The sequence below is a fragment of the Heterodontus francisci genome, chromosome 5 (genome assembly GCF_036365525.1).
Source record: "Heterodontus francisci isolate sHetFra1 chromosome 5, sHetFra1.hap1, whole genome shotgun sequence".
Lineage (NCBI taxonomy): Eukaryota > Metazoa > Chordata > Chondrichthyes > Heterodontiformes > Heterodontidae > Heterodontus > Heterodontus francisci.
In genome coordinates this window covers 143,220,930-143,246,202 of record NC_090375.1, presented here as the reverse complement: position 1 = coordinate 143,246,202, position 25,273 = coordinate 143,220,930, and the positions used below count along the sequence as shown (strand labels likewise).

The 25,273-nt window shown below is 50.0% G+C and overlaps 1 long non-coding RNA gene across 1 annotated transcript; it reads left to right on the top strand.

Annotated features, from left to right (window-relative positions):
• Positions 1-3,390: 3,390 nt before the first annotated feature.
• LOC137369627 (uncharacterized) lies at positions 3,391-23,634 on the top strand. The gene is made up of 3 exons (XR_010974987.1): positions 3,391-3,450; positions 12,312-12,450; positions 23,507-23,634. It is a non-coding gene; the product is annotated as an uncharacterized lncRNA (long non-coding RNA).
• Positions 23,635-25,273: the final 1,639 nt, after the last annotated feature.

Genomic DNA, 25,273 nt, shown 5'->3' with positions numbered 1-25,273 from the left:
GTTCATGAAAGGGTTAAATAGACCAATCGATAGGTTGAATCCCTTTATGTGGCTTTCCCTGTGAATCTTTCAAGCAGCTGGAAATAGAACATTTCTTGCTCACTTAGCAACAATCTAATAAGTAACAGTTGCAGTTTTACTCAGAAAATTTATGTCTATGTTTCTTCTTTAAGAGTTTGTGTCTTCCTTCCATGTTTCAGTGTCCAGCTCAAGACTGAAATGAACTGGTATATCTGAAGTGCCTAATCCTTATTCTCTTTTGCTTTTGACAAGCTCATTTGAAAACCAAGGCATTTATTTGTACAATGAAGAACCAACTTCATAATCCATGCTCAAAGGCATTCTGATTACCACCTGAGGGCTCCCTGATTACTTGATAAGGGCTGCCTCAGTCAAGGCTCTCCTGAGAAGTAAATTTTATGAGGTTCTGCCTACAATTTTTTGATATATTCTGGCTGTATGTAATGCTCTCTTGGCAGTATGGGACCTTGCAAGTTTTAGCCTTCTGACTGGTTAGTGCCGAGTAACACATGTTCATTGTTTCTAGTACTTGGGCCATTGCTTCTTTCTGCTATATACATGCAGGGTTAGAAGAATATAGCCAATTTCCCAGCATATAGTGACAACAGCCTTTATGACACTGGTATCTTTCTTATAAAAAGCTACTTTTAAGCTAACACTCAGCAAGTCTGGTAGCATCTGTGGAGAGAGAAAAACAGAGTTCTCGTTTCAGGTCTGTGACCTTCCATCAGAACTTCACAGATGCAGCCGGACCTGTTGAGTGTCTCCAGCATTTTCTATTTTTATTTCAGATTTCCAGCTTCCGCAGTATTTTGCTTTTGCATTACTGCTTTTAAGCTACGTGCTTAGTAGAAAGAGAAGGCCCCCAGACCATGGACATAAATACTAAATTTTTATCACATTTACTTGCACAGCTTTGAATACTTCTGCTGAAATTATATGTGTAGGACTAATGGCTTCAGGGGTTGCTGATGTTAAAATTAAAGAAAAGTTTTAGATAAAAATGAAGTAAAAGGACAGCTAACATGCAGCAAATAATGAGTCAAAGTGCTAAGTAAGATAGTTCAGTCTAAAATATATATGTATTCACAGAATGAACTAGGATAAATAAAAAAAGGTTTCTCTTTCCTGATCTGCTGTCAATAACTGAGACCCACCAACACATGATCCTCGAATAATAATTACAACCACAAAAGCAGAAAAGCCGTACAACACTGAACCCAATTGAAGGAAACCAAGAAGGACTCTGTAGTTAGAGCTAATGAAGTCAGAAAACATACTGAACACCAACTGCTGAGATCATTCACAAACCACTTGTTATTGTACTTTTATTCTCATGAATGTAAATTGATACAATGGAGTCATACGTGAACCATACGACTCTAGCGTTACTGACTCATGGGATGGCTGATTTTCCGAAGGGTGATTTGAGGTGAATAACAAAGCTTCACTCCTGGCATGTGCAATTTCATTGAAATTCTTGAATTCTATTCTAAAGTTTTGGCAGCTAAGTTTTACATTTTCAGGCAAAGTTAGACCCATGGTTTGAGCCTCACCCATAAAAACTGAATTGACCTGGTTGACAAGCGAAACGTTGAATGTGACACTTTGCATTGCTTGTTGAGTGATGGGAGCAGTTGAATTCTTTTCATTCAGATGTGTTAGTGTGTAGCTCAGACAGCAGACAAAACAAGAACGGTAGAGAAAGGGATAACTTAATAGAAAGAAATGCTGGAGGGACGTTACCATTGTTCAAGAATTTGGTGAGAATTATACAAAAAGTGCTGAATTTAAATATAGCACGTTAGCAGGAGCTCTTTAGAACCAATAAGTCTTATTGTGGAAAAATGTGAATAAAGTCCCGGTGGTGATTAATTTACCCTGGGGGCATGGCCAATTTTGTGGCTGGGGCCTTCCTGCAGCACAATGTTTCTAAAACTAGTGCAAAAGATCATGGAAACTCAAAAGTTGTGCTGAGCACAAATTGCACTTAAAATTCCCTCTGGTTACAGTGACTTGGGTCGAATTGCACCAGTAAAACCAATGCAATCGAGTGGAAACACCTGACCTTATTTTCCATTAATCGGTTTGTTCATTTTTTTGCTGTCCAATTTAATTACTCCAGTGGAAAATAAAAGTTTTTTCATGCCCCAATGTGTCAGTCTCAGTAGTAGTATTATTCTCTCTGAATTAGAAGTCCCATTCCAGGTTTTACGCATAGTCCAGCCTGACAGTTAAGCACAGTGCTGAGGCAGTGCTTCATTGCTACAGGTGCCATCTTTCATATGAGATGCTAAACTGAGGGCTTGTTCGCTAGGTGTAAACGATCCGATGGTATTATTCAAAAAAGAGTTGTCCTGACCAGTGTTTGTGCCTTATCTCATTGCTGTTGCTAGCACCTTCCTGTGTGCAAATTGGGCTGTTGTGTTTGCTGACAAAACAACAATGAATACACTTCAAAATAAATTAATTGGGGGTAAAGTGCATTGGGATGCCTGGGGATGTGAAAGGTAATATAGAAGTGTAAGCCTTTCTTTCACACTCAGGTAATTCCTGCATCTAATTGTATTAGGCAGCGAAAAGAAGTGGGAGACCACAGAGGAAGGAAAATAATGCAGCCCATAATTTCCATTAGAACTGGTCAGATTCACACTGGAAAATGAAAGTGCCGAATCCGTTCCTGACATTTGCTGAAGTAGGCTTTATTAAAGTCAGAAGGTATTCTTTTGGAGATTTTTCTGTGCTTCCAAAGCATCCAGTGATGCTGACATCCAAATGAACGGTTCTGTATGATTGTGGTTGATTCAATGGTATACTTATCAAGGCTTCCTGATTCCTCAGCTGGGAACAAGTACCAGTGAGAGTGATATCGTCATCTGATGCTCTGCCCAGAGATTTAGGGGACATATAGGAAAAGTGAACTTATAAGGAGAACCTAATGTGGAAATAAAGTCAGAGCTCAAAGCCCCCTCATGACTCCAAACAGGTTTACAGATGAGGGATACCTTCTCGCTGTATCAAGCTGGTTGGTCCATGCACAAAAATATTGCAAAGAGGCTAGGATTTATAAAGATTCAACAGGATGCCATAGATTACTTAGAGTTGGATAAATGTGTCTTTTGTGGCCAGAAAATACCTAGATCATATCAGTAATATATGTAAAAATAGTGATAATGTCTCACAATCTGGTGAATAACTGAGGTGCAGAGAAAAGGCGACAGAATATTTATCAAATCTATTAATTAGTCATTGCCTTCTGTTGAGGTATATATGCCTTTATTTTGGCATTGTAAGACTTTTATTTAACATTTATTTTACAGTAACAGTCTTACTTTCACTTCCTCTGCTACCACCATTTTCTCTTTCTCACTTGTGCCGTCTGCCTCAATGAGTGCTACCTCTTCAAGCTGATTAGCTACATCCGCTGGGGTGTGTATAGTTGCGTTGATGCTTGTGAATTTTGGTGCGAGGGATGCAGACAGTTGTGCGCTACTGCTTTGCTCTGGCCTATGGCACTGCAGAGAGGCTGCTCTCTGAAGCCACAATGACATAAAAGGAAATATTCGAATACTGACTTCCAGAAATACCTTCAGAGTTTGCATTGCATGATATTGATTGAATTTTGTCAGCCCAGTGTGGGTGCTCTTGCCAGCAACGGAAGTTGATGCCGCCAAAGCATGTGGGGAGGTGGGGGCGGGAGGGCGGGGGCTGGCGGTGGGGTGGGTGGGCAGGATGTGGGTGGCAATCGGCCAGAAGTACCACAGAAAAGGTGCGGGGGCTATGAGGCATTGATGGCGGTGTCAGCTGATGAAAACACAAGTGCTGGCGCCATCTTTAAAGCGCTGCCAGCCCTGCTTGTATTATTGCCTTTCACTGATGCAGTGACTCTGGAGTGCAGCTGGACAGCCCGCACCCCCACTGCTGCTGTTACTGCTGGACCCCCTCCCAGTGCTATTGTTACTGCTGGACCCCCGCCCGCGGCTGCTGTTAGAGCTGGAGACCCCTCACACTGCTGCTGTTACTGCGGGATCCCCTCCCACTGCTGCTGTTACTGCGGGATCCCCTCCCACTGCAACTGTTACTAGTGGACCCCCTCCCACTGCAACTGTTACTGCTGGACCCTCTCCCACCGCTGCTGTTACTGCTGGACCCCCTCCCACTGCTACTGTTACTGCTGGACCCCCTCCCACCGCTGCGGTTACTGCTGGAACCCCTCCCACTGATCCTTTTACTGCTGGACCACCTCCCACTGCTGCTGTTACTGCTGAATCCCCCTCCCACTGCTACAATTACTGCTGGACCCCCTCCCACTGCTACTGTTACTGCTGGACCCCCTCCCACCGCTGCGGTTACTGCTGGACCCCCTCCCACTAATCCTTTTACTGCTGGACCACCTCCCACCTCTACTGTTACTGCTGGACCCCCTCCCACTGCTGCTGTTACTGCTGGACCCCCTCCCACTGCTACTCTTACTGCTGGACCACCTCCCACTGCTGCTGTTACTGCTGGACCCCCTCCCACTGCTACTGTTACTGCTGGACCCCCTCCCACATCTACTGTTACTGATGGACCCCCTCCCACTGCTGCTGTTACTGCTGGACCCCCTCCAACTGCTACTCTTACTGCTGGACCCCCTCCCACTTCTACTGTTACTGCTGAACCCCCCTCCCACCGCTACTGTTCTGCTGGACCCCCTCCCACTGCTGCTGTTACTGCTGAACCCCCCTCCCACCGCTACTGTTCTGCTGGACCCCCTCCCACTGCTCCTGTTCCTGCTGGATATCCTCCCACTGCTACTGTTACTGCTGGACCCCCTCCCACTGCTACTGTTACGGCTGGACCCCCTCCCACTGCTACTGTTACTGCTGGACCCCCTCCCACTTTGACTGTTACTGCTGGACCCCCTCCCACTACTACTGTTACTGCTGCACCCCCTCCCACTGCTACTGTTACTGCTGGACCCCCTCCCACAACGACTGTTACTGCTGGACCCCTCCCACCTCTACTGTTACTGCTGGACCCCCTCCCACTGCTACTGTTACTGCTGGACCCCCTCCCAATGCTACTGTTACTGCTGAACCCCCCCTCCCACTGCTACTGTTACTGCTGGACCACCTCTCACAGCTACTGTTACTGCTACACCCCCTCCCACTGTTACTGTTACTGCTGGAACCCCTCCCCCTTCTACTGTTACTGCTGGACCCCCTCCCACTGCTACTGTTACTGCTGGACCCTCTCCCACTGCTGCTATTACTGCTGGATCCCCTCCAACTGCTACTGTTTCTGCTGGACCCCTCCCACTTCTACTGTTACTGCTGGACCCCCTCCCACTTCTGCTGTTACTGCCGGACCCCCTCCCACTTCTACTGTTACTGCTGGACCCCCTCCCACTTCTACTGTTACTGCTGGACCCCCTCCCACTGCTGCTGTTACTTCTGAACCCCTCCCCCTTCTACTGTTACTGCTGGACCCCCTCCCACTGCTACTGTTACTGCTGGACCCCCTCCCACTGCTGCTATTACTGCTGGATCCCCTCCAACTGCTACTGTTTCTGCTGGACCCCCTCCCACTTCTACTGTTACTGCTGGACCCCCTCCCACTTCTACTGTTACTGCTGGACCCCCTCCCACTGCTGCTGTTACTGCTGAACCCCCTCCCACTGCTACTCTTACTGCTGGATCCCCTCCAACTGCTACTGTTTCTGCTGGACCCCCTCCCACTTCTACTGTTACTGCTGGACCCCCTCCCACTTCTACTGTTACTGCCGGACCCCCTCCCACTTCTACTATTACTGCTGGACCCCCTCCCACTGCTGCTGTTACTGCTGAACCCCCTTCCCACTGCTACTGTTACTGCTGGACCCCCTCCCACTGCTACTGTTACTGCTGGACCCCCTCCCACTGCTGCTGTTACTGCTGAATCCCCCTCCCACTTCTACTGTTACTGCTGGACCCCCTCCCACTTCTGCTGTTACTGCTGGACCCCCTCCCATTTCTACCGTTACTGCTGGACCCACTCCCACTGCTGCTGTTACTTGTGAACCCCCTTCCCACTTCTACTGTTACTGCTGGACCCCCTGCCACTGCTGCTGTTACTTCTGAACCCCCTTCCCACTTCTACTGTTACTGCTGAACCCCCTCTCACTGCTAATGTTACTGCTGGACCCCCTCCCACTGCTACTCTTACTGCTGGACCACCTCCCACTGCTACTGTTACTGCTGGACCCCCTCCCACTGCTGCTGTTACTTCTGAACCCCCTTCCCACTTCTACTGTTACTGCTGAACCCCCTCTCACTGCTGCTGTTACTGCTGGGCCCCCTCCCACTGCTACTCTTACTGCTGGACCACCTCCCACTGCTACTGTTACTGCTGGACCCCCTCCCACTGCTGCTGTTGCTGCTGGACGCCCTCCCACTGCTACTGTTACTGCTGGATCCCCTCCCACTGCTACTGTTACTGCTGGACCCCCTCCCACTTCTACTGTTACTGCTGGACCCCCTCGCACTGCTGTTGTTACTGCTGGACCCCCTCCCACTGCTACTGTTGCTGCTGGACACCCTCCCACTTCTACTGTTACTGCTGAACCCCCTCCCACTGCTACCGTTACTGCTGGACCCCCTCCCACTGCTACTGTTACTGCTGGACCCCCTCCCACTTCTACTGTTACTGCTGAACCCCCTCCCACTGCTACTGTTACTGCTGGACACTCTCCCACTGCTACTGTTACTGCTGGACCCCCTCCCACTTCTACTGTTACTGCTGAACCCCCTCCCACTGCTACTATTACTGCTGTACCCCCCTCCAACTTCTACTGTTCCCGCTGGTCCCCCTCCCACTGCTGCGGTTACTGCTGGACCCCCTCCCACTGCTGCTGTTACTGCTGATCCCCCCTCCCACTGCTACTGTTACTGCTGGACCCCCTCCCACTTCTACTGTGACTGCTGGACCCCCTCCCACTGCTGCTGTTACTGCTGGACCCCCTCCCACTGCTACTGTTACTGCTGGACCCCCTCCCTCTTCTACTGTTACTGCTGGATCCCTCCCACTGCTGCTGTTACTGCTGAACTCCCCTCCCACTTCTACTGTTACTGCTGGACCCCCTCCCACTTCTACTGTTACTGCTGGACCCCCTCCCACTTCTATTGTTACTGCTGGACCCCCTCCCACCTCTACTATTACTGCTGGACCCCCTCCCACTTCTACTGTTACTGCATGGACCCCCTCCCACTGCTGCTGTTTCTGCTGGGCTCCCTCCCACTTCTACTGTTACTGCTGGACCCCCTCCCACTGCTGCTGTTACTGCTGTATCCCCCTCCCACTTCTACTGTTACTGCCGGACCCCCTCCCACTACTATTGTTACAGCTGGACCCCCTCCCACTGCTGCTGTTACTTCCGGGCCCCCTCCCACTGCTCCTGTTACTGCTGGACCACCTCCCACTTCTACTGTTACTGCTGGACCCCCTCCCACTTCTACTGTTACTGCTGGGCCCCCTCCCACTTCTACTGTTACTGCTGGGCCCCCTCCCACTGCTGCTGTTACTGCTGAACCCCCCTCCCACTGCTACTGTTACTGCTGGACCCCCTGCCACTGCTACTGTTACTGCTGGACCCCCTCCCACTGCTACTGTTACTGCCTGACCACCTCTCACAGCTACTGTTACTGCTGGACCCCCTCCCACCGCTACTCTTACTGCTGAATCCCCTCCAACTGCTACTTTTACACCTGGACCCCCTCCCACTGCTACTGTTACTGCTGGACCCCCTCCCACTGCTGCTGTTACTGTTGGACCCCCTCCCACTGTTACTCTTACTGCTGGACCCCTCCCACTGCTACCGTTACTGCTGGAGCCCCTCCCACTTCGACTGTTACTGCTGGGCCCCTTACCACTTCTACATTTACTGCTGGACCCCCTCCCACTGCTGCTGTTACTGCTGAAGCCCCCTCCCACTTCTACTGTTACTGCTGGACCCACTCCCACTGCTGCTGTTACTGCTGGACCCCCTCCCACTGCTGCTGTTACTGCTGAACCCCCCTCCCACTGCTGCTGTTACTGCTGGACCCCCTCCCACTGCTGCTGTTACTGCTGGACCCCCTCCCACTGCTACTGTTACTGCTGGACCCCCTCCCACTGCTACTGTTACTGCTGGACCCCCTCCCACTGCTGCTGTTACTGCTGGACCCCCTCCCACTGCTACTCATACTGCTGGACCCCCTCCCACTGCTGCTGTTGCTGCTGGACCCCCTCCCACTGCTACTGTTACTGCTGGACCCCCTCCCACTGCTACTGTTGCTGCTGGACCACCTCCCACTGCTACTGTTACTGCTGGACCCCCTCCCACTGCTGCTGTTACTGCTGGACCCCCTCCCACTTCTACTGTTACTGCTGGACCACCTGCCACTTCTACTGTAGCTGCTGGACCCCCTCCCACTGCTACTGTTACAGCTGGACCCCCTCCCACTGCTACTGTTACTGCTGGGCCCCCTCCCACTGCTACTGTTACTGCTGGACCCCCTCCCACTGCTGCTGTTACTGCTGGACCCCCTCCCACTGCTACTGTTAATGCTGGACCCCCTCCCACTGCTACTGTTACTGCTGGACCCCCTCCCACTGCTACTGTTACTGCTGGACCCCCTCCCACTGCCACTGTTACTGCTGGACCCCCTCCCACTGCCACTGTTACTGCTGGACCCCCTCCCACTGCTACTGTTAATGCTGGACCCCCTCCCACTGCCACTGTTACTGCTGGACCCCCTCCCACTGCTACTGTTACTGCTGGACCCCCTCCCACTGCTACTGTTACTGCTGGACCCCCTCCCACTGCCACTGTTACTGCTGGACCCCCTCCCACTGCTACTGTTACTGCTGGACCCCCTCCCACTTCTACTGTTACTGCTGGACCCCCTCCCACTGCTACTGTTACTGCTGGACCCCCTCCCACTTCTACTGTTACTGCTGGACCCCCTCCCACTGCTACTGTTACTGCTGGACCCCCTCCCACTTCTACTGTTACTGCTGGACCCCCTCCCACTGCTGCTGTTACTGCTGGTCCCCCTCTCACTGCTACTGTTACTGCTGGACCCCCTCCCACTTCTACCGTTACTGTTGGACCCCCTCCCACTGCTGCTGTTGCTGCTGAACCCTCCTCCCACTGCTACTGTTACTGCTGGACCCCCTCCCACTTCTACTGTTACTGCTGGACCCCCTCCCACTGCTGCTGTTGCTGCTGAACCCTCCTCCCACTGCTACTGTTACTGCTGGACCTCATCCCACTTCTACTGTTACTGCTGGACCCGCTCCCACCGCTTCTGGTACTGCTGGACCCCCTCCCACTGCTACTGTTACTGCTGCACCCCCTCCCACTGCTACTGTTACTGCTGGACCCCCTCCCACTACTACAGTTACTTTTGCACCCCCTCCCACTGCTGCTGTTGCTGCTGGACCCCCTCCCACTGCTGCTGTTACTGTTGGACCACTTCCAACTACGACTGTTACTGCTGGACCCCATCCCACCTCTACTGTTACTGTTGGACCCCCTCCCACTTCTACTGTTGCTGCTGGACGCCCTCCCACTTCTACTGTTACTGCTGGACCCCCTCCCACTTCCACTGTTACTGCTGGACGCCCTCCCACCTCTACTGTTACTGCTGGACCCCCTCCCACTTCCACTGTTACTGCTGGACGCCCTCCCACCTCTACTGTTACTGCTGGACCCCCTCCCACTGCTACTGTTACTGCTGTACCCCCTCCCACTGCTCCTGTTACTGCTGAACCCCCTCCCACTTCTACTGGGACTGCTGGACGCCCTCCCACTGCTACATTTACTGCTGAACCCCCTCCCACTGCTACTGTTACTGCTGGACACCCTCCCACTGCTACTGTTACTGCTGGACCCCCTCCCACTGCTACAGTTACTGCTGGACCCCCTCCCACTTCTACTGTTACTGCTGAACCCCCTCCCACTGCTACTGTTACTGCTGGACACTCTCCCACTGCTACTGTTACTGCTGGACCCCCTCCCACTTCTACTGTTACTGCTGAACCCCCTCCCACTGCTACTGTTACTGCTGGACACCCTCCCACTGCTACTGTTACTGCTGGACCCCCTCCCACTGCTACTGTTACTGCTGGACCCCCTCCCACTGCTACTGTTAATGCTGGACCCCCTCCCACTGCTGCTGTTACTGCTGGACACCCTCCCACCGCTACTGTTACTGCTAGACCCACTCCCACTTCTACTGTTACTGCTGGACCCCCTCCCACTTCTACTGTTACTGCTGGACCCCTCCCACTGCTGCTGTTACTGCTGATCCCCCCTCCCACTGCTACTGTTACAGCTGGACCCCCTTTCACTGCTACTGTTACTGCTGGACCACCTCCCGCTTCTACTGTTACTGCTGGACCCCCTCTCACTGCTACTGTTACTGCTGGACCCCCTCCCACTTCTACTGTTACTGCTGGACCCCCTCTCACTGCTACTATTACTGCTGGACCCCCTCCCACTGCTGCTGTTGCTGCTGAACCCCCCTACCACTGCTACTGTTACTGCTGGACCCCCTCCCACTGCTACTGTTACTGCTGGACCCCCTCCCACTGCTACTCATACTGCTAGACCCCCTCCCACTGCTGCTGTTGCTGCTCGACCCCCTCCCACTGCTACTCATACTGCTGGACCCCCTCCCACTGCTGCTGTTGCTGCTGGACCCCCTCCCACTGCTACTGTTAGTACTGGACCCCCTCCCACTGCTGCGGTTACTGCTGGACCCCCTCCCACTGCTACTCATACTGCTGGACCCCCTCCCACTGCTGCTGTTGCTGCTGGACCCCCTCCCACTGCTACTGTTACTGCTGGACCCCCTCCCACTGCTGCTGTTACTGCTGGACCCCCTCCCACTTCTGCTGTTACTGCTGGACCTCCTCCCACTTCTACTGTTACTACTGGACCTTCTCCCACTGCTACTGTCACTGCTGGACCCCCTCCCACTGCTGCTGTTACAGCTGGACCCCCCCTCCCACTGCTGCTGTTACTGCTGGACCCCCCCCCCCTCCCACTTCTGCTGTTACTGCTGGATCTTCTCCCACTGCTACTGTTACTGCTGGACCCCCCCTCCCCCCCGCCCCTCCCACTGCCGCTGCTACTGCTGGACCCCACCTCCCACTGCTGCTGTTACTGCTGGACCCCCTCCCACTGCTGCTGTTACTGCTGGACCCCCCCTCCCCCTGCCCACCATTCCTGCTGGACCCCCGCCTGCTGTTTCTTTTGCTGCTGGACTGCCCTCTACTGCTGCTGTTACTGCTGGACCCTCCCTCTACTCCTTCTATTACTGCTGGACCCTCCCCCCCTCTACTGCTGCTGTTACTGCTGGACCCCTGCCCACTCCTGCTGTAACTGCTGGACCCCCCCTCCCCCTGCCCACTGCTGCTGTTGCTGCTGAACCCCTCTACGACCCTGCACCATGACTGAGAACCCAACAGACAGACCGGGAGCCAACTGGTACCACGTCCGAGGCAAGACCCTGGGTGGCTCCACGGTTCAGCGATACCTCTCTGTGGATTCTCCTCCAGGCTGCAAAGGAAAGATGGGGGATCCTCTTCTCAAGGGGTGGCAAGAGGAGGTCCTCCCGCCTGACCAAGCACACCTGGATGGAGATCACAGAGGATCATCAGCTGTGCGGTCACCCTGGAATTGGGTTTAATGCCCTAAGATGGTCAACGACCTCCTTCTCGCCGCCAAGATGTGTCCTCCATACCTATTGCCTCTTTGGAGCTTGTATTTGGCTGCGTGGAAGGGAATGCTCCATGGGGAGGGAGTGACCAGACAGGAGATAGCAAGAGTGTGAGGCATCATTACATCCTGTCAGATGCCTGGCTGCATCATGGTGACATGCCACCTTCTTTCAGAGCTCACCTCCACTCCGTCCCCTGAGAGCGAACATGGGGAGGAGATATGTAGGAAACCCCACTGGAGGGTAGGGGCTGCCACTACCATAATTGTCCTGTTGTTTTTAGTGTGAGGTCTATCTGTTTCCCTCTTTCTGCTTGTAGCGGAAATGGGCCCACAAAAACAGGGAGACATCAAGGGCTGGTGGTGCTATCCCAGATGTGCGTCCTCTGACACCGGCACAGGAGAAGGCTCTGGAGCTAGTGGGAGCCCAGGGTGACCGTGCTATCACAGACACTGAGACTGGAGTGTCCAAACAAGAGAGTGAGGAGACATTGTGTTCAGGTGTCCTCCAGCACACTTCTGGGGATCCACATCAAGCCACAAATGTTTGTGTTCCCTCATGCAGGTCATGGCACATCAGAGGCAAGCTCAGCCACTGGGATTGGGGGCCTGCCTCGATCTTTGAGGAGGAGGAGGAACAGTCAGAGGATGCACCATCACATCATTCCCCTGCACCTTCCACCAGTGCAGATACTGTCACATCGGTGAGTATGGACTTGGGTTTAGAATCAGGGTCATAAGGTGATGGGAGCACCACACATTTGTCCGAGTAGCGGACGGAGGCTGAGATAGCCAAGGCCTCTGACAGTCAGAGGACTGTGGGTGGCCAGGCCCATGCTGAGCCCCAGGCTGATGACAAGCCTCTAGTGTCAGCAGCACAGAGCATGCTGGAGTTGCAAAGAGAGGTAAGGGAACATCTGGTGGAGCTGCCAGAGGCCATGCGTAGCCATGAGTGGATAATGGAGGAGTCCATCCACACCATAAGTGCTGCTACGCCTCTGGTGTAGAGAGCCAGATCCTGCTGATGCACACAGAACTGCACACCTTTGCCTTGGCCATGAGGTCAACACAGCTATGGCAAGGCGAGAGAGGGACCAGGAACCTGGAGTCTCCACCAGGCCCTCATCCTTCTCAGGTTAGCAGGGAGGTTCAGGTAAGCCTTGAAAGGCAGGAGTAGAGGCTTCCCTCCACATCTGGGGGCTTCCCTCATGGCGCTACGAGTGTGGACAATGGCTGCTCAGTCCCAGCTCCAGTAGCCACGATGATTGAGGAGAGTCCTGCACCTGTTCAGGAACCCCTCAGGCTGTTTGGGCCCTCCAGGCTTCAGGCAGTCAGAAGATGCCTGCGAAAATCACCCAGGCCCAGGGACAGCCCAATCAGCAGCCTGCCTCCACCTCAGCTACCAGTGCAGGGGTCACACTGTGTAGAAGAGCACAAAAGTGTATAAAGAAGGGCACCCAGATGCACTTGGGGTTTCAGAGGTTTATTAATTATGGCCTTGTCATTGATTTCTCCAATTGTGCAAATAAATGGAGGTCAGAATCATTGGTTCATGCTTTCATTGCTGCCTTGTCAGATGCAACTTTTACCTTTGCTCTCTCAGTGGGCTGCCAATGTCGGCACAGGCCATGTATCAGAGTGCATGGTGAAGCTGGCTGCTAGGCATTGGCGTGTGATAGGAAGAAGTTGACAGGTGGATAGAGTGAGGTGAGTTTTTATTGAGTTCACTTTGAGATACCATCATGGTGGCAGGAAGTGTGCATGCATGAGATTGTTCCATGCCTCCCTTGCACATCTCTCAATGGTCCTGGCCTCTGGCGCAAAGGAATCAAGAACCTGCGCTGCCTGCTCAGTAGCCTCCTCCACATCCTCCTCATCAGATGAGGACTAGCAATCAATCATGTCCTCTTCATGCAAGGCCCCCCTCTGCAGTGCCACCTTGTGCAGAGCACAGCAGACCATCACAATACGCGAGACCCTCGCTCAGTCATACTGCAGGGCTCTACCAGATCGATCGAGGCAGCAGAATCTCATCTTCAGCAGCCCAATGGCCTGCTCGATAGTCACTCGGGTGGAGTCGTGGCAGGTGTTGTACCTCTCCTCTACTGCATTGTGAGGGTTCCTCACAGGTGTGAGTAGCCATGTCTTCAATGGGTAGCCCTTGTCCCCAAGAACCCATCCCTAAAGGTGAGCAGGGGACCTGAACAGCTGTGGCACTGGGACTGTCGAAGTATGTAAGCATCAAGGCTGCTTCCCGGGAAGCGGGCACACACCTGCAGGATGTGTTTCTGGTGGTCGCAGGCCAGTTGAACATCGATGAAATGAAAGCCCTTCCTGTTGTTGAAGGTGACTGGCTGCTCAGTGGGAGCCTTGATGACCACATGCATGCAATTGATGACACTTTGCACCTGGGGGAATCCAGCGATGGCACTGAAGCCAATGGCCCTCTCCGTCTAACTGTCAGTGCCGGTCTGGTAGTGCACATATTCGCTGACCCTCTTGAACAGGGCATTGTTACCTCCTTGATGCAGCGATGGGCTGCTGCCTGGGAGACCCCATAAATGTCCCCAGTGGATCCCTGGAAAGAGCCAGGCGCATAGAAGTTGAGTGACACGGTGATCTTCAGGGCCAAGGGCATTGGGTGTCCACTGAAGCCCATGGGTCACAGTTCATCCTGCAGCATGGCGCATAAGTCAGTGACTGCCTCCCTGGAGAATCATAGTCTTCGCTGACATTGTCTCTCAGACACTTGCGGGCAGTTAAGGTGAATCGGTACAGTCTCTGGTGCAGATAGGCCCTTCTTGGTGTGGCTGGTTGCTACTGTTTCCCTATTCAAGCTTCACCAGCATGCCTAACTGGATCCTGGTCCTCCCTCCCTCTGAGCCACTGCTGTGCAGCATGGGGGTCCACAAAGTTGGAGTGTATGAGACCCATGTTAGCTGGTCTATGCCCCTCCTGTGCACTGTCCTTGAAGAGATAATATTGCCTTGGGACCTCCCCCTTGCCACTTTCTTCTGATAGTGCGCAAATGCCCCACAGTGCAAACCCTTGCAGAGAGCCCAGCACCACAGGCCAACAATAGCCTCAGCTCCCCCATTCCCCTATCCATTCTTCACCATGGCCTTGCCTCGGTGCCACCACTTTTAAACGGCTGGGGATCTGAACGTATGTGATCCTCCTGCACCGTATGCTAAATCTAAAACCCCCATAAAATTTGCTTCAATTCAATGCAAATGCATTCTAACTAGCTGTTCACCAATTCAAATTGCAGTCCCGCCATGTTGGGGCGGCAATATGCCTGGAGCTTTTCTGTTGCTGACAAAACCCAGAACCGACCTCACGTCGGATTTCCGGGTGACAGCGCCCACCCCGATTTTTTGGTCCTCCACTCTTCCAATCCTGCTCCTGCTGGCGGATAAAATTCAGCCTATGTGGCTGATGTTTCTGTGGTTATACATATGCCTGTGTGGGAGTGAGTGAGAAAGGGACAAGATGTAAGAGCTGAATAGTACTGGGCCTAACCTAGAGGGAGGCCCGTGTGTCACCTTTTCCTACTCCTTCCATGCTCTGATATGCTGCAATCTTCCCATTGCTTCCTTCAAGGGAATTAAATGCCAGTGCTTTGGTTATTTCCTTTAAGTTTGTGCCATCTTTATGCAGGCAGAAAAATAATCTTGAGACGTAAATTGAAAACATGTGCATGAAAAGGTGACTGTGCAGCTAGGTTACAATGGTTTGATGTGTAAAGGCCTTGGAAGATGTGAATGTGGCAAGGCTAACAAATGTACACTGCATTTTGAATATGAGGCCTGTTACAGTATGGGTATGCAAGCAATGCAATGAAGGAGCTGTAACATTTTATGTGAGCTTGCCATGGGTGAGCAGTAAATTTAGAACAATTTGATCGGCAATACTATTTTGGCACACTCATGATCATTTACTTATTTATTTAGAGATACAGCACTGAAACAGGCCCTTCGGCCCACCGAGTCTGTGCCGACCATCAACCACCCATTTATACTAATCCTACACTAATCCCATATTCCTACCACATCCCCTCTGTTTTCCTACCACCTACCTATACTAGGGGAAATTTATAATGGCCAATTTACCTATTAACCTGCAAGTCTTTGGCTGTGGGAGGAAACTGGAGCACCCGGCGAAAACCCACGCAGACACAGGGAGAACTTGCAAACTCCACACAGGCAATACCCAGAATTGAACCCGGGTCACTGGAGCTGTGAGGCTGCGGTGCTAACCACTGCGCCACTGTGCCGCCCATTTGAGCTGGCAAATGGTACTGTTCATTAGTTTTACCATACCACATTCATTAAAATATGCTGTCCTCTCTTATGCCTGTGCTCAGGTCCTGCAGATACTTTAACAGATCATTGATGCTGATCATCACCTCCTAAAAATCTTTGGCACTGAAATTGGGCTCTGAAGCAGCACTGGTGCCAGTGCTATGGAATGCCTGAACTAAGAAAAAGTTGGCCAGAATGCCTCTGGCCACTTCTGGCACATGGCCTGCCACTGGAAGTGTACAGAGTGGAAAAATCGTGACAGCAAGCAGCCTCTAACGTTGACTTGATGCATGATCTGATTTTGGACTGCGCAAATCCAGTTAATTCCTCCGAATCACTCCCAGTTGAACAGATTCCCCCACAAGTGTTATTTAAAGGGCCAACCATCAAACTTCCAGACAAAGTGCTTTCAACTTAATTCTGCTGGTGCAGAGTTCGCGGATGCACTGTGTTGTGTTCTTGGAGTTGGTTTAATTATTTGGCTTTTTAAGGGAGTGGTGCTGGATCTTGTCAAGGAGGTCAGAGGAGTTGTTTGGCCTTTCAAGAGAAAGCCTGTTTCAGTTATGGGGATTATAGTTGTTGTCCCTCTTGGGCCGCAGCATGGTATGGAAATGGAGCACAGGCAGCAGAGAGGAGAAACAGTGCACAGAGGGAGGAGAAGGAAGACTCAATAGACCCATCAAAGATCTTTCAGGACCACTTCTCCTACCTCCACCTCAGCCAGGAGCAGAGTGTGAGACCCCTGCATTTCACCAATGAGTTGTTCACTGAATTGTGCCACCTCCTACAATCTAACCTGCAGCCACACAACAGGGTAAGGACAGCACAGCCACTGGCTGTCAAGATCACCATCGCCCACAATTCCCACACAATTGGATCCTTCCAAACGGGAGCAGGCGACATTAGAAACATCTCACAGTTCGCTCTCCATTGCTGCATCAGGGAGGTGACAGAAGCCCAGTATAGAAGGAGAGGGCACTTCATTGTCTTCTCATTGATTAGAGAGAAGCATGTGGATTTGCCAGGCTGGTGGGTGGGGTTCCCATTGGTGCAGGGTACAATTGACTACACACATGTGTCTCTGCGGGGTCCCGTGTGTTAATGGTGTGTTCTGTAACTGCAAGAGCTGCCACTCTATCAACGTTGGTGTAGAACCATGACCAAATGATCCTCTTGATGAATGCCTGCTATCCTGGCAGCAGCCTTGATGCCTTCATTGTGGAGCAACTGTGATGTTGAGATCACATCTTATGAGAACATGATAAAGTGGTTATGGAGGATGTAGAAGACCGCCACAAACTTGGACACATGCTCTGGTGCGTACCAGAGAGCACCCCACCCCGCCCTCCCCACAGTCAGCCGTATCCGCCATCTTTGGGCACCACGAAGAACCAGAGGTTGACTGCTGGATGATAAGTGATACTCACCAAATACCTGGCTAATGACTCCTCTTCACCACCCGACCATGTAAGGAAAGCCTGCCTTGCAGCTATGCAGCCACCAGGAATGTCATGGAGCAAACCATCAGTGACCTGAAGCAACAGTTACGCTGCCTGGATCACTTGGGGGCAGGGTGGGGTGCCCTCCAGTACTCACCAGAGCATTTGTTCAAGTTCGTGGTGGTCTTCTGCATCCTCCACAACCTCTTTATCTATAATGTTCTCCTAAGATGTGATCTCAATATCACAGTTGCTCCACAATTCCCCTCCTTTCAATCCATCTGCAAAGGACCATCACAGTGTCCTCTTGGCCAAAATCATGAAATAAAAGGCACTAGCAAAAAAATAATTCCATAACAACTTTATCCAACAACACATCCAATAATACATACAAAACTGAACTATCCACCCATGTGCATTCCCTTAGTCCCTGTCCTCCATGTGCCTTTGACTGACTCAGTGCTTCTACGCAGTGCAACCCCAGTGGCTGGGTTGGTGGAAGACTGCTGACTTTCACTAGAGGAGACTGGAGATGATCTTGCAAGATTACTTTGAGCAGCTTTGGGCCTTGAGGGCCTAGCTTCGGATTGCATCACCTTGGCATGGGTGGTAGCATTCAGGGCTGGTTGACTGAGAGGCAACAACAAAGGCACTGGCAGTGTGGCAGTAGTAGTAGCTGTCATCCTGAGAGAGGACAACAGGTTCATGTACCAGGGAGCCACTGCCACTCCCCTAAGGCGGCACCACAGCAATCCTAGTAATTTGTTGGAACACAGATTATTGGATTGCCACAAGAGCCTGGAAGCCCCTTTGAGCACTGATCTGTAGCCATGGTGTCAGCAGTCTAAGCCTGCAAGGCAGCAAGCTGTGCTTATGTAGTACTTCAGTCTAAACTTCCACTGCTGCACTCAGACATTTGGTGGCTTCTGCCTAAGCTGCAATGGAAGATGAGACAGCTGCCACCAGATGCTCCATCATGGCTAGGTCTGCAAGTGCTGTCATTGAGTTTGTCTCTACTTCCAAGCTGGAAAGGATTGGCTCCAAATTCTGCATGAAGCCAAGTTGGAGCCAGACTCCTCCACACTTCTTGACATTAACAACAGGATGTTGCCTTATCCCCAAGCATCTCAGTGTGCATGCCCATCAGTGCTCTATTGTAAGCCTTCCCATCAATGTCCTCATCTGAGTCATCTACTGCAGAATTCATCTTCAACTTTGCCCACCAGTGGGCTGGTACACAAACTGTCCTATGTCCCTGGCCTGGCTGCCGCCCACATGCCCAGTAATGCACCACATGGTTACTCCAACTCTCTACTGCCCTCTAAAATTCATGTAGTGTAGTGTCAGTATCTGAGCTGGTGGCTGGGATTGACAGATCAAGTGGTCTTTCATCAGCGTTCTATAAAAGCTCTTGTCTTTCATCATGAGGCTGCAGTGGCTGGCCAGGTGGCAGTTCTTGGGTCCCTGAAAGCATATCTGCAGAAGTGGTGGGGTTGTGGTAAGGGAAGGGGTGTGGGATGGAAAGAAAGAGGTGCATGGTTACACCATCTGCAGCTTGCACTTCATGCCAGATAGCAGGATGAGGGTGAGGATTTGAGAAGGGCTATAAGGCAGGAACATACTATCATCCTGAATGTTCTCGGTGGCGTTCATTAACAACCGGCCCCATGATGCAGAGCACTGTCTTCTCCAGAAGGTTCAGGTGATGCAGGCCTGCATGTCCCCCCACTGGCTATCCTCTGCGCCCTGCTATTTTTTCCTGCAAGAGATTAGAGATTAGAGATTAGAGATTAGAGATACAGCACTGAAACAGGCCCTTCGGCCCACCGAGTCTGTGCCGACCATCAACCACCCATTTATACTAATCCTACACTAATCCCATATTCCTACCAAACATCCCCATCTGTCCCTATATTTCCCTACCACCTACCTATACTAGTGACAATTTATAATGGCCAATTTGCCTACCAACATGCAAGTCTTTTGGCTTGTGGGAGGAAACCGGAGCACCCGGAGAAAACCCACGCAGACACAGGGAGAACTTGCAAACTCCACACAGGCAGTACCCGGAATCGAACCCGGGTCCCTGGAGCTGTGAGGCTGCAGTGCTAACCACTGCGCCACTGTGAGAGAGAGGGAAGAATGTCATTGAGTGCATTGCAATGTGTTTGGGTGATGTGCCTGCCATAGTTGAATAGCTGGAGGTATGTGGAAACAGTGACATGTGGGTTTGAGGCTTGCAGCATTTGTATGTTTATGAGGGTATGTTGGAGTACCTGAATGTTAGACAGAGTTCTGAGTCCTAGACGTTGTTGATAGGGGGTGATGGGGGTGTGGTACATTGTGTAGCATGAGACGTTAGGTATGCGATGTCATAGGAAAATGCATTCACTGACCTTGACTACCCGGGTGAGGTCATTGAACGCTTTCTGGCAGTACAGCCAGGTCCTCGGGGCCAGACTCCAGGAATTGACGTCCCTGGCCACCTGGTCTCATTCCCTTCTCAGGACATGCTTCAGGGCCTCTTGTCTCCCCGTACAAACATAACTCCTCCCCTCCTTTCCATTTCTTGGACAAATACCTCTAGAGCTGCATCAGAAAACCTGGGAGCCCTCTTTTCTGTTGCTCCATTTTCTGTGCTTTCCCTTCTATCCAGGTCTTCCACAGACAGTCTGCAGCAGCTTTTGTATAATGAGTGCAGCTCCCTTTTAACAGTAGCAGGCTGCCTTTAAGAGATGCAGGCTAGGTGTGTGTCATGCTACACACGCGTGCTGCTAGGCCTCCTATTGAATGTGCAGCCATTCAGCATTGTGTTCAGCACTGGGCTTCATGCTGAAATCATTTAGATGAGAAGGCAGCATAAAGGTTGCGTGCTGCCTGCCTCAATGGGGCCGGGCACAGGGTGCTGCCCACCTCAAAATGGGCCTTAATGAATTTCCTCCCTTGGTATATTGACATCATTTGGAGAGGGTGTCCCAGAAAGCCAAACAGCATAGTCTTCCTTGCGCTCACCTCATGTAACAGCATGTCTACTTTGGCAGCTTTTAATCAGGGTTTTGGGCTTTTTGCTGCTTTCATCACTTACTCACAAAATTTGTTTTCTGCTTCCATCTCGGCATTCCTTTCACTTTATTTTTGCCTGGTACTTCTTTCCTTCCTCTCTCCACAGCCTTTTCAAAAGCTGGCAATTATTAAGTATCCTCCATACGAGCCTTTCCAGCAGTTGAAATAGCATTTGGTCCCATATATGGCCACTTCCTCTAAGTATGAGTTGTAGCCGGATTTTCCACTTCCTCCATCATTAGGTTAGCTTCCAGCACATCGTCAAAGCTCTGCTGGGAGCTCATGCTAAATACTTGAATGAGATAATGCGAGAAAATTGTGCACAGTTAATTCTGTGCACTGGCAGCAATACATTCCTTGCTCCATTTCATGAGGCCAGTAAAATCAATCTTATAGTCTTGATCTTAGAAGAAGATCTAGTGAAAATCATCTCCCTCCTATATTTTTGACCCAACTGCCATTGGTATTGGTGACCCAGTTTTCAATATAGCTATATTAAAACATATGTGTATGTATGTTTTGTTACTACTTCTTGTAATAAAAACCAAAGGATAGTTTTACACTTTAAAAGTGTGGGCATTAGCTATTGCAGACAAATTTGAATAGTTACTTCACACTGATGAAAAATTTAAAGAACAAAATTACTTGTCCCTTCGCACAATCCTGTAAAATGATTTGCCTTTGGTAGATCTTGCAGTCTTAGCCTAAAGTTCAGGGAAGGGGGCACATTGACTCGCTGAGTGTAAGGACATTCTGTGTTAGTATTTTTTAAATATCAGCTTGAAGTGATATCACTACAAGAACAACTTGCATTTTTATAGCATCTTTAATATAGTAAAACGTCCCAAGGAACTTCACAGGAGCACTATCAGACAAAGTTTGGCACAGTTTTATTAAGAAAGATCCTTCATTCTTCAATGTAAACTCATATTGGAAAGCATCTCCCCTTTGCTATTTTCCCCAAAGATATGACAAGTTGAGCAGGAATGGTTATTTTTGGTATGACTAACAGGCAGGTTTTAAAAACTTTTGAATATAATGCTTTTCATTTACTAAGAAACTGACTACTGTATCCCAATATAACTGGCAAACGTTTCTACATTTTTTAAAAAGTCATTTTCAATTATTTAGAATTTGGTTTGTCACAGATGGTGAACTAGACACTTCAGCCAGAATTTTACAGCTGTCCCCGCCCCGCACAAGTGGGCTGGTGGCGGGGGAGAGGGGGGTGGGCCCGTAAAATTGAGTGGGAGGCGGGGTGGGGAGGGGCCATGTTCCCAACGCCTTTCCACCCCCGCTGCAATTTTATGCAGGGTGGCGTTGGCAAGAAACAGCCCACCTGCCCCAGGCTAATCAAGACCTTTAAGTGGCCAATTAACTGCCACTTAAGGGCCTCCTCTCACCACTGCTTATTTTACCAGCGGCAGACGGGTGCCAAAGGCCCCAGACTGCCGGCAGGTGAAACCTGGTGGCCTTCCTGCGGGCTTGGAGGGACCACCGCCACTGCCCAACTGCACCCACTGGACAACACTCCCCCACCCCCCTCTCCTAAGCAACCCCCCTTGCCTCGCCGGAGCTGGCTGATTGTCCCCGGTGAGGCCCCAAAAACTTACCTTGGTTCTGGGCCCATCATCCCTCTTGCTTCTGTTGGCTGGGTGCAGTCCCAGCAGTGACCACCGTCCCTGATGGCACTGTTGGGACTAAGAGCTTCCGGTGTGGCTCCCTAGGCCCAGCGGAGGCGGGCTCGTCCCGACTTTTCGGCCGGTGGGCAGGGCCTCCCACTGAACGTAAAATTCTGGCTTTGGATTAAAATGTTTATTTTCAGTTGTAGTAATCAAACTGCAACAAGTTACTACTCTTAAATCTATCAAGGAATTTTTTTAAGGACAAAATTTAAAAGAAAAACATACATTCTAAAACGCTGTCCGATTGCACTGGTTCATGGCCGATTCTTTTTATTCATTCATGGGATGTGGGTGTCACTGGCTAGGCCAGCATTTATTGCCCATTCCTAATTGCCCTTGAGAAGGTGGTGATGAACTGCCTTATTGAACCCTTGCAGTCCTTGGGATGTAGGAACATCCACAGTGCTGCTGGGAAGGGAGTTCCAAGATTTTGACCCAGCAACAGTGAAGGAACGGCGATATAGTTCAATAAAAGCAAAATACTGCAGATGCTGGAAATCTGAAATAAAAACAAGAAATGCTGGAACCACTCAGCAGGTCTGGCAGCATCTGTGGAAAGAGAAGCAGAGTTAACGTTTCGGGTCAGTGACCCTTCTTCGGATATAGTTCAATATAGATATATTGAAAATACGTAAACGAGTTTGAGTAGAAAAACGCTTCTGAAAAGTAGCACAACTTTAGATGCAATTTACGGCCTGATCGCCGAAGGTGTCCAAAGTGGAAGCTCTACCCCAATATTACATTGTTAGATTTTTGAGTGCTTTTTGAAACTTGTATATAATTTTTATAATGAATGCTTAGATGTTACGTTACTAAGAGACAGTGGAAAGTAATGTTTTCAACATTTAGAAAATTATCGAGCAGAACCTTGTATTTCCAAAAATTTTTTAGTCAGGTGATTTTGTTTGGGAATTATGTTTATAGTGGGCATAATCTATATTCAGTATTAGATAAATAGATCACAAGTGGCTACTTCATGCAATGCAATGTCTGACAGTTATCATTTTACAACATATGCACCTTTGAATGGATCATTAAGTCAACAACTGCATTTTCTACTAAGACTGTAAAATGTATATGAGGTTCTGTTTTTACGCAATTACTCCTGTGGAAGTAAAAGTATAAAATTCTACATCAAGGGAAAAGAGTATTCATACTGGTAAGTTAACATTGAATTTCTTTGTCAACTTTATCCAGACTCGCAAATTGCTTTATGTGTAATAAGTATAATTTTATACTGATATGTTAACATGTGGCAGTTCTTTCCAGTCTGCTAGGTGAAACAAAGAAGCAGTTGTCAGACTTTATGGATCAGATGTAAATGATATTGCACTGCTTTGTTGAGTCTGGGGAAAGCAGCTACTGCACCTAAAAGGGAAATGATTTCCATACCAGCCTCAGCCAACCTCAGATTGTGAAATAAAAAAGCTTTCAGTTTTAAATGTACAATTTGCAATGGGTTATTAACTTTGTAAAAACTGTCATCTGCTATGCTCTTTGTTTCACTTTTATTGCTGTTATTTTAATTATATAGTTTTACAATTATTGTGCTCTGATTGTTCCTCCCACATATCATTTAGATTAAATGATCCCATGGATTGGTACTTTTCTCGGTTTGAATTGCTGTTCTCTACTTTCTATCTCACTTTGTCCTTTTTTCCACATCTATCAGATGATCCGTACATTACTAATGGGAAAGTGCTATTGTTTATACGACTAGATATCCACGGAAACACTGCAAGGTTACACTGTTTACACATAACTCCAGCTTTACTGCTCAACTTTATGTAACACAATGTACTAATGGTGGAAACTGTAATTACCATAATTAGAAAATGGTCTTGTGTTTCGATTGGTGGAAAGTAATGTGGTAAAAGTGAAGACATGAGTGTCAATGAATAGTTTTCATTCCTACTCCAGACTGCTGCAGCAGAGAAAGTCAGTTCTTGCCTGAAAGGAGAGTATTATTCATACTGAGCATGCCCAGTAACAGACTTAGACCAGAAAAGTAGACATCTCTCACTTTGTCCAGGGAATAAATCTTCCATAGCGTTCTCCTAAATTTAAGCTAAAAATAGAAACATTCCTTGTTAACATGCTGATTTTTGTCCCTTAATGTTGAGATTTGAAAATTTAAGTCTTCAATACATTCCATTCAGTATTCAGATAGCAAAGGTTTTTCACATTTTGTAATTATCTATTGTTCTGAGAAGAGCTAGTTTAGAAACTGTGCCTGGAAAATGTAGCTCTAGCACCAGTAGTTTTGGCGCTGCCTGTACTGGTTGAGTACCGAAACTGCGTCCACGGCACTTCTGCTCACTTCCGGTGCAGCGAGCGCTGAACAGCATCTTGGTGAGGTGATTGGAATGGATGTTACGTGTGTACGACAGAAATGTGCAGAGGTGTCAGATCGTGACGCCAGTTAGTGTTTAAGGCTGATTTGATGCCCGACCTGCCATTTTCGACCTTGCTGCTTTAGTTAATGCCCTCTCAAACACATACAGCTGAACATCCATTCAGCAGCATGAGGGACTCCCCCCACCACTATCACCGCATTCCCCTCCCCCCCCCCCCCCCCCATCAGTTCTATTTAAAAGCATCACTATTCAACTTGCAGGTTAGTCCATTATTATATTCCACTGGCTCTGACTGAATTTGCAGAAGTGCTGGGTGTTTTGAGGAGTTGCTTACAATTGCTGAGGTCTGTAGGGAGTGGTGTTGCATGTGGGGAAGGCATTGATTGTTACTGCAAGTGCTCTGGGCACATCACTCGCTATAAGCCTTAGGGGCCATAGTAGCAGTCTCCCCTTGGGCTGCAGCAAGAGAAGGTGATGGAGCAGGGGCAGCAAATATGAAGTCAAGCTGCTTGCAGAACAAGGAAAAGGAGGGAGGGAAGTGTTCTCAGCAGCAGGCAGTATCCACCTGGGGTCTTCCTGGAGCCAGGAGCAGTGTGTTCATTGTCTGTGAATACTGTGTGCTCACAGAACTCTGCCACCTCTTACAACCTGATCTGCTACCTCAGAACAGGGCGAGGAC